At 43.4% G+C, this 15,108-nt stretch overlaps 1 long non-coding RNA gene across 1 annotated transcript in view; it reads left to right on the forward strand.

Moving 5' to 3' along the window:
* LOC135261830 (uncharacterized) overlaps positions 1-15,108 on the forward strand; it is a 58,275-nt gene that overhangs the window by 5,655 nt on the left and 37,512 nt on the right. The window contains exon 2 of the long non-coding RNA XR_010332044.1: positions 8,088-8,138. This is a non-coding gene — a long non-coding RNA (uncharacterized LOC135261830). The remainder of the gene's footprint in view (positions 1-8,087; positions 8,139-15,108) is intronic.

Below are 15,108 nucleotides of genomic sequence, written 5' to 3' on the forward strand. Positions count from 1 at the left end.
TTATGCTGATGTTACAATCACTACTGGCAATTTTAAGCAGTGGAGTTCTCGAACACTGACTTAAAATTTTGAGAAAAGGTTTCAAAAACATACTTTTCAAAGGGTTAACTGCACACGTATCACACACACCACAAATGCTTATGTTTATGTTCATTTTCTGAATGATGAATTATTTATCTGTGACAACCTGCCAAAAAACACACTTGTGCCTACCTTACGCTACACAATTCTTTTCTGTGATTTTTTTCTCACCATTGCGGAGAATTCATTGCGTGTTTAGCCTGATCAGAGCACTGAAAGGTCTTTAGAAAATACCATCATTAAATGTGAGAGGGTATCTAACTTCAGTTATCCAACATTTTTTTAATGTACGGGAGGCATTAGTTGTCTCAATGCATTTATGGAGCTAGAATTGTACTTCAGAGCTTTTGGGTGTGATTCCCAGACAGGACGGTGCTGTTTCACCCCTAAGCAAGGCAAATAACTCTACTTATCCCCTCCCTAGTGAAGCTGAAATAGACATGCACACAGAATTCAGACCCTCCGCAGCACACTGGCAGGGTCAATTGCACTGTACTTAAACCTCTCGACCGCACAACTGCATTACAACTATAACAGCTATCCAAATCCGCACGCTCAAGTAATCAGCTGCACCTGCTTTATGTTTACAGTGATACTACTGGACTTCTTGTGAGGTTTTAAATGAAAATTGACAGGCCCTTTCATTATTGATCCAAGAGAGTTCAAATTAGCATTATTTTAAACAAATAAACAAGGGCTCTTTGATGTTTGGGGTTCTTACGGTTTCAAAGAAACAACCTACAGTTGTAAAGTTGAGGAGCCAGCACGCGCATTTAAGAGATCACTTTCAGAACAAATGCCGCCTTGGGGACACTAAGAGCAATCATTCTGGCTATAATGCCAGTCTCGGGAGAACCCTTTCATCTCAGGGAAATATTCCCAGATGCCCAGAACAATCTCCCTCCGAGCGCTGGCTTTTTAAGACCCCGGTGTCCTCAAGGAGGAGGGCGGGGGGCACGATGCTGTCTGCCCATTTTCCTGTAAATTCTCCACGCGCTGAGAATTAAAGGCGGTTCCGCTCAAATTAAGTCTATTGACTGGCTGCGGAATCCCGGGACTCCGCGCTGTCGATAGAGGGGGACGGGGGCGTAACGAAGACCTTCAGGCATTCCTGAGAGAGCCCGGGGCTCAATCAAGTGTCCCTCGGCCTGCTCCGAGGATGTCCCGCATTTTGCAAGATGACCTGTAAGATTTTTCCAGCGTTACCAAAGAAGATTTGTGACTTTTAAAATCATCCAGACGCTTTGTGGTTGTTTTGTTTAGCTTATATACCCCTGTGACTGCAGAGAAGTCACTGTGAGTTTAGCCTGATCAGGGCACTGAAAAACCAGCGGTCCAAATCTGTGAAATGAGGATTAGTTTTTCCTGTTGTAATGCAGTTTTGTGGTCTACCAGCTAAACACACTGTTATTGACTCCAGGTGTTTAGTCAGTCCTACAGTCCTACTCTTTCATAGCATCCGATTATATGACTGAATCAATTCAGGTTAAGTATCTTGCTCTAGGGTACAATGGTAGTGTCTCACCTGGGATACAAACCTGCAACCTTTGGATTATAAGCCCAGTTCCCTAACCACTACACTACAGTGCCAACCCCTGTTCATGTCATTACATCTCAGCCAGGGCTGCACTGAAAAAGAGATTTATATCTGAGTGGGACTCGAATAAACAAATAAAAGATTAAAAAAAGGTGGTGTAGAAGCCAACACTTTGTTGTTTTGGTAAACTAGGCACACTAGCACACAACATACTAGCATAAAACATACAAGCCTACTCTGCATAAACTTGTGTGCTGAATAGCTACATGTAAATGTAAACATGCAATTATACACAGAAGCAATCGAAGACGTGGGAGGGGAAAATGTGTACGAATTGACATGATAGCACGTTAGACCCGATTATAGTTATGAAAGCAGATTTTTCTGAGCTTGAAGTTTTTCACAGGAGTCGCGTTCTTGCCCAGTGCTGTGACATTCAGCTAACGAACTAATCGAGGTATTCAGTCAAGACCTCTTGATGAGACGAATCAAGGTGTTTCTGCACTGGGCTGGAGCAAAATTTGCACCCACCTGCATGCTTTTCCACTCTGCAGGTGGGTTCATATTTATATGCCGCTATAGAAAAAAGGCATGACTTGCATCACTCTCTTATGGTTACTTATGTCAGTTATGGTCACTTATATGATTTACGTCACTTATGTCACTTCTATCTCTTATGCCACTTATGGTCACTTATAGCTGTTATGTCACTTAGATCACTTACATCACTTATATTGCTTATGGTGATTTATGTCACTTATGTCACATATCACTTATGATCAGTCATGCCACTTAAATCACTTATATCATATATGGTCACTTATGGTACTGGTTGTGTATGTAGTCTTGCACTGATGTACAGGGTAGGACTACATGCACATGTGGCTTCTCGTCTCTCGGTTCACTTTTGTAGAGTGTATGTCAGGATACTGGGGGGTTAGGACCCAAACGCAGAGTGAGGGGGAAAAACTCAAAACTCCAAATGGTATGAACAAAAGACTTTACTTAACACAGGAACAAAAGCAGGGAACAAAAGGCCTCGCAGGGCAACTCTCAAAAAACAAAGGAAAACTTCAAAACACGGAAAACAAAAAAACTCCAAGAATCCAAAAGCATGTAAACATGGAACATGGGCAGAAACACACGGGGAGCTACTCTCTGGAGGAAACAGGCAGGGCAGAAATATAGGCAGAAGCAGACGCGACCAAACACAACCAAGGATCCAGCACCTGAGTCAAGGAAGAAGGGAACTTAAATAGACCAGACACTGACGAGACACAGGAGGGCACCATGAACAATCAGGCCACAGAGAGGGAAGGGAAAACGAGACAACCCAAAAACAGTAATAGGATAATTGAAAGCAATGATACAATTAAACAGGGGGAGCTGGACACAAAACAGAAGTGCCGCCAGATGGCAAGGCAAGGACAGACGGAAACACAGAACCATGACAGTGTAAGCATCTGGGTCCAAACGATTGTGTTCTTAGGTAGTAAGCATGCAGTCTTCATCAGACATTTTATAGCCGCGTAAACTGGGCCTTGAAATGTGACAGAGGGAAACCAGTGGAGAGGCGAAGGGCAGTTAAACACGCAGCAGTTTGTTGTTATAATGAGTCTTTACCTGCTGCGTAATTGCTCACTGCTCTGTCAGATGGTAGTTTAATGAGCAGGTTTAACAGACGGTGGCTAAAGCCCTGCTATTGACTCGTTTCCCCTGTAGAAAATAGGGAGCGTGATGTATGAGATGGGTCCTGTCTCAGGTAAATCAGACTAATTGCTTTCAGGTCGATCCAAGGCAAGTGGTGTCCTCAGCCGTGACGCCACCGTCTGCAGTGTTCTGAGTTCAGACCTCGGAACCCAGGCTCAAGTCTTGCCTGTTTAGAGATCCGCCTCACACTGTTCTCAGATCAGTCTCCATTGCTCAACTACTTTGAGACTCGCCTCACAGTGTTTTCAGATCAGTCTCCATTGCTCAGCTGCTTTGAGACTCGCCTCACACTGTTTTCAGATCAGTCTCCATCGCTCAACTACTTTGAGACTGGCCTCACACTGTTCTCAGATCAGTCTCTACTGCTCTGAGCTCATTCCTTCCATCGTAGAGATCAGTCTCTGCCATTCTGAGGTCAGTCCCTTGATGTCAGTCATTTTCTGATGGGAGAAAGCAAGTATGTGTCCTTATGCCAGTTGCGACCAACCCTGTTCCAGGAGATCTACTGTCCTGTTGGTTTTCACTCCAACCCTAACAAAGCACACCTCATTCAACAGCTAGAAACCTTGTCCAAACGTCCATCCATTATCTATACCCACTTATCCTGCTCGCGGTTGCAGGGGGTGCTGGAGCCGATCCCAGCGTACATTAGGCGAGAGGCAGGAACAGACCCTGGACAAGTTGCCAATCCATAGCAGGGCTCACATGCCATTCACCCACACACTCATACCTATGGGCAATTTAGAGTCAGTTAGTCTACTTGCATGTCTTTGGACCATGGGAGGAAACCAGAGTACCCAGAGGAAACCCACGCAGACACAGGGAGAACATGCAAACCCCACACAGAAAGGCCCAGGCCAGATTCAAACCCAAGACCTTCTTGATTGATTGATTGAAATTCTTTATTGATCATTAAAATACAAGTGGCCCCTCTAGCCAGAGATGCCCCAGATACAGAAATTGTCAAAATGCCAGCAGCCATACCTCCATGCACTCTGCTCCTGCCAAATGGCTGAAGCTAAGCAGGTGTGGGCTTGGTTAGTACCAGGGAATACTGAGTTGCTGCTGGAAGTGGTGTTGGTGGGCCAGCAGGGGGCAATCTTCCCTCTGGTACAAATAAACCCCAATGCCCCAGTGCAGTGACGGGGACACAGTACTGTAGGAGATGTCGTCTTTCAGATGAGACGTTAAACCGAGGTCCTGACTCTCTGTGGTCATTAAAGATCCCATGACACTTATCGCAAAGAGTAGGGGGTTCCCGGTATCCTGGCCAAATCCCAGATCTGGCTCTCACAAACTTGCCACTGAAAATCATCCCCAGATTTCATTGGCTAAATAAATGTTCTCTCCCTCTCCACCTTCGCTACTGTGTGGTGAGCGTTCTGGTGCAAAATGGCTGCCGTGCATCACCCAGGTGGGTGCTACACATTGGTGGTGGGTGAGGTGAGCACTTCGACATGAAAGCATATAGAGCATTTGATTTATAAGTGTATATATAAATGTAATTAATAATAATAATAATAATAAAAGGATGAAAACACAATAAAGCCCAAAGGCTTATTTCCATTGCTACCTACTGCACCTCCGTGCCACCCATACTATGAATGTGTTACTGACTTCTAGCATGTGTTGGCCTACTTGTTAGCCTAATTGTTTCAAGCAGACAAGTAGTTGGTTTTGAGGACATAACTAGTTTAGATAGGTCATCCATGTTAATGGGTGTAGTTCATTGCCATGGTTTGTACATCATCCTGTTGTAGCCAAGCACTGGGCTGTTTAATTATACTGGCAAGAGTAATGAATGAAGGAGGAGACAATTTGGAGATCTGATCTCTAACAGCCTCAAGCTTCTGAGTGAAAAAGTTAATAAAATCATTGCTGCTATGATCAAAGAGATACGTTTTCTGATGCTAATTCTGATTATTGTCTTTTAATTAATTTATCCACAGTGCTAAACAGGAAATTTGGGTTATATTTGTGAAGTTCACCTACAGGATGGTAGATGTCCAGGAACACTGCCTTATGCAGTTGTCTCATGGATCTCCAGTCTTCAGGAAGGTCCTCAGTAGGAAGCTGTTTCCTGGTTGGTGATGTACAGCGGGCACACGACCCTGCTGTAATGATGGGTAGGGTGCTGGTCTTGTAACCTAAAGTTCACAGGTTTGATTCTTGGACAGGACACTGCGTTGTACCCTTGAGCAAGGTACTTAACCTGCATCGCTTCAGTATATATCCAGCTGTATAAATGGATGCTATGTAAATGCTATGTAAAAAGATGTGTAAGTCGCTCTGGATAAGAGCTTCAGCTAAATGCATGTAATGTAATGTAATGAATGTGTACCAGTGGGTTGGCTAAATTGTCTGTTCTGCCGAGCTGTAGAATCAGACATCCTTAATTAGTCTCTGAATGGCCTGGCTCCCGAGTCACTCAGCTCCCATGTGTGACTCAGTCTGTCCTCACCCAACAAAAAAGTTTCATGAAGTTTCAGTTGAAGAGGAAGTGTAAGGAACACCAGCCAACAGTTTGGCTTCTGATTCAGTTGGCATTTCCATGAATGAAACTGCAGCTTTGTCTCAAGAAAGGACAAGTTTTAGAAAACAAGTTTGTTATCGTTGTCATGAATCAATGGTTCTTCTTTTAAAAAACATTGTGAGAAAGGATTTTAAGAGTACGTATTTTGTAATAAGCTTGTTTCTGTAGCGCTTGTGCGCAAAGCTGTTTCGACGCACGTCCATGCTCTCGGTACGGGCAGTGAACATAACGCCGCGTCCTTGCACGTTTCGCCTCGGTTCGGCGCAGGAAGTGGCTGCGTCATTCCGGGCCGAGGAAGCCGCGCTTCATGTCCGCGGGAGTGACAGGTCATTTTTCAGGACCCCGGCCCCTCCCTCAGGAAGTAACCTTGGGAACCTGTCCCGCTCGGAGGCGCTGGAAACTTTCGAAATGCGTTTCGCCGTGTGTGTCATGGCCAAGCAGTGTATTTAACCGCCACACGGGGAGAGCGGGGGCCACGGGTAGACATTATTACAGAACCAATAATAATCATAATAATCATAATAATCATAATAATCATAATTACATTACAAGCATTTAGCAGATGCTCTTATCCAGAGCGACTTACACAACTGTTACATAGCATTTACATTCCATCAATTTATACAGCTGGACATATACTGAAGCAATGCAGGTTAAGTACTACACTACACTACTACTACTGCTACTACTACTACTACTACTAATAATAATAATAATAATAAAAAGAATAATAATAATAATAACAATAATAATAATAATAATAATATACATAACAATTACATATAAAGTGTACAGTGTGCATTTCTAAACCATGCATATCATGACCAGAGCTCCAATACATTAGATGAGCTTATTGGTTCCCCTTCCGCTAATTCCCCATTGGTTTAATTAGTCTGATTGTATCTTTAGCTGGGTTTGTTCAATACTTCACCCAGGCCTCAGTGCAATTTGTCTTAATTTTTCTTTATGCTTGAATGAAAGGCTGGTCCGGGTCAATGTATTTTTATTGTAATGTTACCATACAAACCCCATTAAGAAGCTTAAAATGAGGTTGTGTGCGCTTGTTAGCTTGAAGATCATGTACTTGGTATTTAACAAAATGATGGAGACGCGGAGTCAAAAGCAGAAGCAGGGACAGGGTGTAATTTACTAGCGTGTTCACCCCTTCATTTACACAGTCTTTTCCTGGAGAGTCCTCCATTCCCTTTCCAATATCATACACAGATACACATTTAATGAAATTCCATGCATTTATAGTGACATTTAATGCCAGTTCAATCATCCCCTGAGAATTCAAGAGACTGAGAGGCCGATCCTGTTACATGCAGATTGCAGGGTTATGTTAAACAGCACCACGTCTTCCCAGGTCTTAGTTTTTAACTGATTTGAATTACTGCTGTTAGACTAGCAGAACCCCCTCGGTTCTCAGACCTACATCAAAACCGCATGGAACTGCATTTAATTTACTGTATCACAGACAGTTAACCAAAGTATATAAAGTATGAAGTCTCCGCATAGATCATAAAGAAAGGTCACAAAAATAGGGCAGCGTGGCTATAATAACAGGCGGAGACGCGAGCGACCCGACCGATCCACATCAGAGGACACTTGATAAATATCCCTCTGAAAAAATATCCATTTATCTTTGGGTCGCATCACAAGAAAGCTCTTCCAGAATATTTTCGTTCCTGACCTTTTGGGTTTGTTTGTTTTTAAATGCCTCGTAGCGTTGTCTCCGACCGCTCCCGCTGACCTGATAGCTGGCGTGCGAGTCTCGGCGCGCGGCAAGCGCGGGGCGGGCCATGAATATTGCGAACTTGAAAAATGAAAGGTGCCGACGAGGTTGCGGGAGCCGCGTGACATTTCGCGTTTATCTTGATCTTCCGGAAACAGCATCCATTAAAAGGTGCGCGAATATGCGAAGGGCGCTTTGAACTCTGGATCCGTCAGTCTGACGCGGGCTTTTTATTTCGACATCTTCACGACATGCGTTTTTGCAGCTCTGTATAAACTGTAGTTTAGGAGAATTTGAATTTGCCTTGGAACCTTTACTCGTTAAATGACTGTTTTTTTGGGGGGGGGGGGGGGGGGGGGGGTTATGGTGTTTCATACACAGGAAAACGTTCCGTGTTAAAGCAACTTTAATAGTTAAATAGGCTATACTATTGTCATTTGGATAAATTTGTTCGTTTAATTAACACACACTATTTCACTGTTTTTTTACAGCCACACCCATGAACACAATGAACGCACTGCCTCACCATGATGCAAGCCATGGTAAGTTACGGGGAACTCATGAATGTAACAAAATGCCCCCATAAGAATTATTTCCTTTTTACTCACAAACCCACATAAGAAGAGAAGAAGAAAAAAACATCTGACATGAGTTTTAACATAAAGCACAAGTTCAAAAGAAGAATAGGTAACTTGAAGCCGCAGTGCACAGAAAATGTTTTATGTAAAAAAAAGAAGAAAGTTATGTTGTGCCCTGTGGGGGGATGTTACCTCACCATTCCATCAGCATTACATTATTAAACCCTTTAAACTGTAAGGTCACAAACATGAGATTAGAATGTCCTCAACTGAACCTTCTAATGCTGATGTCACAATCACTTCTGCTGATTGAAAGCAACAGAGTTCTGGAACACATGTTTTGAAAATAAAGAAAATTACAAAAAGAAAACCTACCCTTCAAAGGCCAAAAGTGCACAAGATTAGAACAGCCCTGGCCTTTTCAACAGCAGACTGCCTGTATGGAAACAGGCCCACCAGGCCTCCATATGAACGCAAGGCTTCCATTTCAGCACTATTTTTAATGTCCCTGTAGCATTACACCGAAAAGGTTTAGGCATGTTAAGTCACCAGTGTCATGGCCGAGGCATCATCTTACATAACATAACGGTAGGTGCTTCTTACGGCAGTACCAGGGCCACCGTAAAAATGTACGAGCATGCAAAAGACTAGCAGCCCAACGAACAAGCGCAAAAAAAACACAGAAAGAGAGAGAGAGGGAGCCCGGGAACTTCTCCTATCTCCCCCCTCAGACAGGCAACTTCTTCTGAGGAAGTCTTTACCTCCGACAGGTGTGTGAGAAATGTGACGTTTGTGCGTGCCGACCATGGTCCATCTCCACCCCTTTACATCCATCATTAATCAGTTCCAGTAGAGCGGGCCCTGGGTGAGGCTGCCGCTGCTGTCCGTGGTCCTGAAGGCCAAAAAGAAAAAGCAACCTTTTCCCCTCAACGCATTACATTCCACTTCATTACACTTAATCCAACCATCCATTCATTATCTATTCCCGCTAATCCTGAGCAGGGTCGTGGGGGGTGCTGGTGCCTACCCCAGCATGCATTGGGTAAAGAGGGGCATCACCACAAGCAAATAGTGCATAGTTTCACCTGGAGACTGGCCTCAGTCTAAACGCATTGTTCTGATTGCGTGCTCTGTTTTGTGCGTTTGTTCTGGTCAGGGTGTGTTTTTTTTCCGATTGAGTAAATCTGAGCATATCTGCTGTGTGACCCTGCTGTGTACCTCAAACATGACCACTGCCAATAAACTGATCTGTGCTGTTTTCTGCAATAATTCGGCATGTTTATCTGCCTTTCTCCCCGTAAACATGCTTTTATAAACATGTAAACATGAGAAAACGTGAAAATTTCATGTAAATGTGAAAATACACCCAAGGTCACAGAAAAACATAAGGAGCAAAAACCAAGAGTTTATTTCCTGGTGCCGGTAAAAAAGATGTTCCACACATTGTCAACATTTTCTGCTTTGTGTCCATGTACGCCATTGCATGCCTGGTGTGGTAAAAGAGCCTTGTTTGAGCACTATTTCCAGCAGTCAGAGAACACAGTGATGCATAGTGCTACACAACTGGAAATAACAAGCACATTCTCCACCACATGCAGTCCCAAAACACACTGACAAAATATTATCTTTGCCAGCCCAAGCTCCTGACAGCTCTGCTCTGGAGTCAGGCTTGCTGCTGCTCTATTTCCGTAGCATGTGGCTGTTACGTTGTGGTAGCAGTGACAGTGGCATTCCCCCAGCCGACACAAAAACATTCTGACAACGTCGCTGCCATGCAGTGGGGGCAGGGTTATAACACTGACAAAACATTCCTGTAACATTGTGAGAACACTTAGTGTCAGCTGGGCTCCTCCTGGCATTATTTCCAGAAATTCTGGGCTTGGGAAGTTGGGGGGGGGGGGAGTGCTTAGATTGCCATGGCAACCACCTTTCATCTTTGCCACTCTGGACTTGCTGCCTCTGCATTTTGGGTGGAGGGGGGAGATGAAATGGGGACATGATGAGTCACAGGTTCCAGGCTGGGGAGCAGGGGGTGACCAGTGTAAGCCCTCCCCCCACCCCCACCCCATGTTTCACAGTTCTACAGTTTCACACTGATCCAACAGTGGGTGGCAGGGTGGGGGGTTGTATGGTGGGGGGTGGAGTAGTCCCAAGATGGGAGACCAGGAAGCTGTAAGCCATCAGAGGGACTGTGGTTGCTCACACCTCCTGTTGTTTGCAAAATTTCCCACAACCCTCTGGGAAGAGGGGGATGAGGGTGTATTTGGCTCATGCCTCATTTTTCCCAGAATCCCACAGTGTTCCCAAATAAGAAATTCCCATTTGTCCGCTGCTCTGAAGTGACATTTTAATTAATGTAAACGTTCGACCCATTCTCAAAAAAATAAAAAATACCCATGATGCCATCTGGCTTCCTGTGTTTCCCCACAGTACTGGGTGGTTAGCAACTGTTTTCACTATTTTGCGTTGTATTACTGTCGCTTGCTAACAGTTGCTGTGCCCTCAAAAGTCAGCCCTCTGCCATATGATCTGGATTACAGGTGCATAGAATGCTTGTTGCCATGGTTCCCTGAAGTGTTTAATTCTAAAGCCTGATCAGAGAAATGTTGCACAGGTTCATACTATAATTTCTTAACTGCGTTTCAACCTTTCTGACATTACTTTTACAGTGGCCACTGTAAAATCAGCTCTCTTGGAATATTTTATTCTGATAACATACATTTTTGATTTCTCTTGGACTAACACAGTTAGTTACATTAACAACAAACATTTGTGTTTTCTATTCAAGTTCATTTGAAGGAATGTTCTTTGAGGTTCCACACCCTTCATAACCTCCAGACATTTCTCCTCGCTGCATGGATCCAACTTCCCACTGCATCCTGTCAAATTCTCCCTGTAGAACATTTCTTTCTGACCCAAGACATGTGACCCTTCTCGTGATACTTTGCTGTGTAACTTTCCATAAACTACTTGAACCCTCTTTTTTTGGCTGGACCGCAACAGCCCTACAAACGTGAATGTCTGTGAGTGAGTGACTGACTGACTGACTGAGTGATGAAGTTACACCATTGGTCGGCCGAGTTATGAAGTTACACCCTCATGTGTGTTAAATCCAGCCATGTACTAGGTTTTAACCTGGTCTTGTTTTAAATGTTCCCCTTTAAATGGCTTTGGCCCGAATCCTGCTCACGAGCATACACTCACTATTGGATTTTATTTATTTATTTATTTATTTATTTATTGAGGACTTAAATCTATTTTTACCACATTTGTTTGGATGAAAACGTATCTTTTGTGCTTAGCCCTGTTGGGAAAACTTTTTCCACTTCAAATACACTCTCGCAAGGCTTCCCTCAATCGGGATTGTTTAAATAATTTCCCATTATGCATCGCGCGTTCTGTGAAACCGTCGTGGGAACAGATCATACAGAAATAGAAAGTTGGACATTTGACACACGTGACCCCAGTGGACCTGCTTTTTCCAACGCTCTGTTCTTTCTCTACTTGACCCCAATGCGTGAGACAAAGACCTCATATTTCCGGCTCTGAACTTGGCACCTGCGCCTTTTTAAAATTTCTGCAGATGGAAAACAACCCATGCCGAACCCCGATGCACATCGTCCAAGGTATTTGAACCAACATGAAAAGAACAAAGAAGTGATTTATAGGAGAACAATTAAACTGTTTCAGTATCTGCTCCAGCTTGATTTTTTCTCACAACTGGATAGCATTACAAAATCCCGTGAGCTACTTGTCCATTTTAGGTGCGACACCAGTAACACTACAGCTTGATTCAGAGAAGAGCAACAGCCATATTTGATAGTTATTGATCGTTCGTGTACCACGGCTGAATCTTGGTATCAAAATTAGTGTATGCGGTGAAAAGAATGACCAGGCACGTATATTAAAAATATTTATTAAAGAATAAAAACATGTAAAATGTATATATTTTGCATAAAACAAGTTTCTTGGAAGGCACATATGGTGGATCAATTGAAATAATACCTTTAAAATAAAAGAAATATTAAATTAGACATTTCAAGCGTTTATAAAAATCAGCACGGCAGGGAATAGCCTACTGCATACTAACTTTATCAAATGTGCAAGCACGTGCAAGCCACATAAAGCATAGGCCTAAATGATAAACCATCGTTGTAAAATTAACTATTTACCCTTTTCCGGGACCCAGGTCCCCTAAAATACAGTAACAAAAACGTAGGTTACTGCATGAAGACAAGATGGTTTTGGCCTATCAAAAGTGAGGTTATTTCTGCGTATGAACGTGTACAAAATGGGTAGAAAAGAACCCAACATGACGCTTTAACCCAAAACGTCTTCCTCCAAAACGGTGGTAGCTTCGGGGTTTGCAGGCCTTGCACAGAAAGCGTGATACCCTGGGAAAACTCCTGTGTTTTCATTTTTTGTTTAGCAAAAATTTGGGTTTTGTGAAGTTCGCGATTAAGAGCTCTATGAGACAGGAGACAATGGAATCCATAAAACTAGATCGCATTTAATTACTTAAACAAACTTAAAGCAGGTGTCTGTCAAGGACAAAAAAGACACTTAAAACTGTGTCCATGACGCTTGTAGAGAAATGTAAACTGTGTAGCAACTGTACGTCGCTCGCATCTTAATGTGGTTGTAGGCTACAAGTGAACACAGCAAGCTAGCTTCAACGACAGCAAGCTAGTTGCTTCGCTACATAAACTGTATAGCCAGCGCAGTAAAACAACACACGGCCAGTATGTAAAATAATGTGAGGCCAATGTCGCAGTCGGAGAGAAGTGGGCGTGTGTATAGGGCCGTGTAGATTTCTCAGCTGGGCTGGAACAGATGGTGGAACGAGCCTCGTCCTTTCAGGTGACGCGCTTTCCGAGCTGCTTGTTCCGCGGCGGCACCTAAAATAAATTGTCACGTTATGGCAAAATAAATTTGGCGTTATGGACATGTGATCTGCTTCTGAAATATGGGACTTGTGGCATTTTAAGCATTATCAATGTGGAGGCTAATGACCACAGGTACTTCATACTGCAAGTAAAATCAATTTTTATAAACTGGTCCCGTTCGTTTCTTTTTCTATGGGCTGGGTGAGTTTCAAGGAGTTTTATTAGTTGAATTTTTATTTTGCTTGTACACATTTCTCAAAACGGGGCCCACAAAATGAGTTCAGGTATATTTCAGCGCGGAGGAAAAAGGATGTACGCAGATGGGATTGATCGTGTTGATGGCAATTCTTAGATTCCTATAGTACAAATTTAATACGGAGTTGAGATCCCGACGACACACAGAACTGGTCAAATCCCCCGCTCTGCAAATTACTTCTACTTTAACTATGCGTCAAGCGCCGCCAACTGGCAGAAATTATACCTATATTTAAATCCATATAATTCTTTTGTTTTACGGGGGATTGTTCTTGCTTTTGTTGGCTTGTTTAGTGCTAAGTCTGCATAGCTTTGTATTTATTTGTATATATATGCTTTGTATATATATACGAGTCAGACCAAAGGACAATGAAATAAACAAATTAAGTTTTTTTAAAAATCCTCGGACTGAAACACGTGCTTCCCATAAATACGCACTTGGGCGAACCGGCAGCTCTTCTGTCTCAAGCCAAAATAAAACAGGGGGACTGGACTGAAGTACATTTTCCTTCCTTCTCTGTGGTGTTTGTGTTTTATTTTTATTATCGCTTTCTTAATTTTTTCTTCTTAATATCCCGTCTTGGGTGTTCCTCTTCTGTCCAAACTCTGGAATGCAGAACTCAGTGCCTAAGGCCCTGTTCAGAACTGTATTTTGTATCCTGATATATCCAGATTGTGTCTAGATTCAGTCGAGATGGATGTCAGTTCACACCTGGCATCAGAATGCGTCTCCACAAGTGTTTCGAGTGACCACTTGAGATCGGATCTCACTTCCCCACTCAATATGCAAATAAACACATCATTTCCATTTGCAAAGACCAAATGAATTGTCAAAAGTAAAAAAAAAGACTGTGATCTAATACTACATCCCCACCCCCCCCCCCCCCACTGTGATCTAATAGAACATCAACTCTCCCCCACTGTGATCTAATACAACATCACCCCCCCACTGTGATCTAATAGAACATCACCCCCCACTGTGATCTAATAGAACATCACACCCCCCACTGTGATCTAATAGAACATCAACCCCTCCCCCAACTGTGATCTAATAGAACATCACCTCCCCCCACTGTGATCTAATAGAACATCACCCTCCCCCCAACTGTGATCTAATAGAACATCACACCCCCCCACTGTGATCTAATAGAACATCAACCCCTCCCCAACTGTGATCTAATAGAACATCACCTCCCCCCACTGTGATCTAATAGAACATCACCCCCCCACTGTGATCTAATAGAACATCAACTCTCCCCCACTGTGATCTAATACAACATCACCCCCCCCACTCTGATCTAATAGAACATCAACTCTCCCCCACTGTGATCTAATACAACATCACCTCCCCCACTGTGATCTAATAGAACATCACCTCCCCCCACTGTGATCTAATAGAACATCACCCCCCCACTGTGATCTAATAGAACATCAACTCTCCCCCACTGTGATCTAATACAACATCACCCCCCCACTGTGATCTAATAGAACATCACCCCCCCACTGTGATCTAATAGAACATCACACCCCCCACTGTGATCTAATAGAACATCAACCCCTCCCCCCAACTGTGATCTAATAGGACATCACCTCCCCCCCACTGTGATCTACTAGAACATCACTCTCCCCCCAACTGTGATCTAATAGAACATCACACCCCCCCCTGTGATCTAATAGAACATCACCCCTCCCCCAACTGTGATTTAATAGAACATCACCTCCCCCCACTGTGATCTAATAGAACATCACCCTCCCCCCCACTGTGATCTAATAGAACATCACCATCCCCCCAA

This window comes from Anguilla rostrata, chromosome 8, assembly GCF_018555375.3.
Source record: "Anguilla rostrata isolate EN2019 chromosome 8, ASM1855537v3, whole genome shotgun sequence".
In the NCBI taxonomy this organism is placed as follows: domain Eukaryota; kingdom Metazoa; phylum Chordata; class Actinopteri; order Anguilliformes; family Anguillidae; genus Anguilla; species Anguilla rostrata.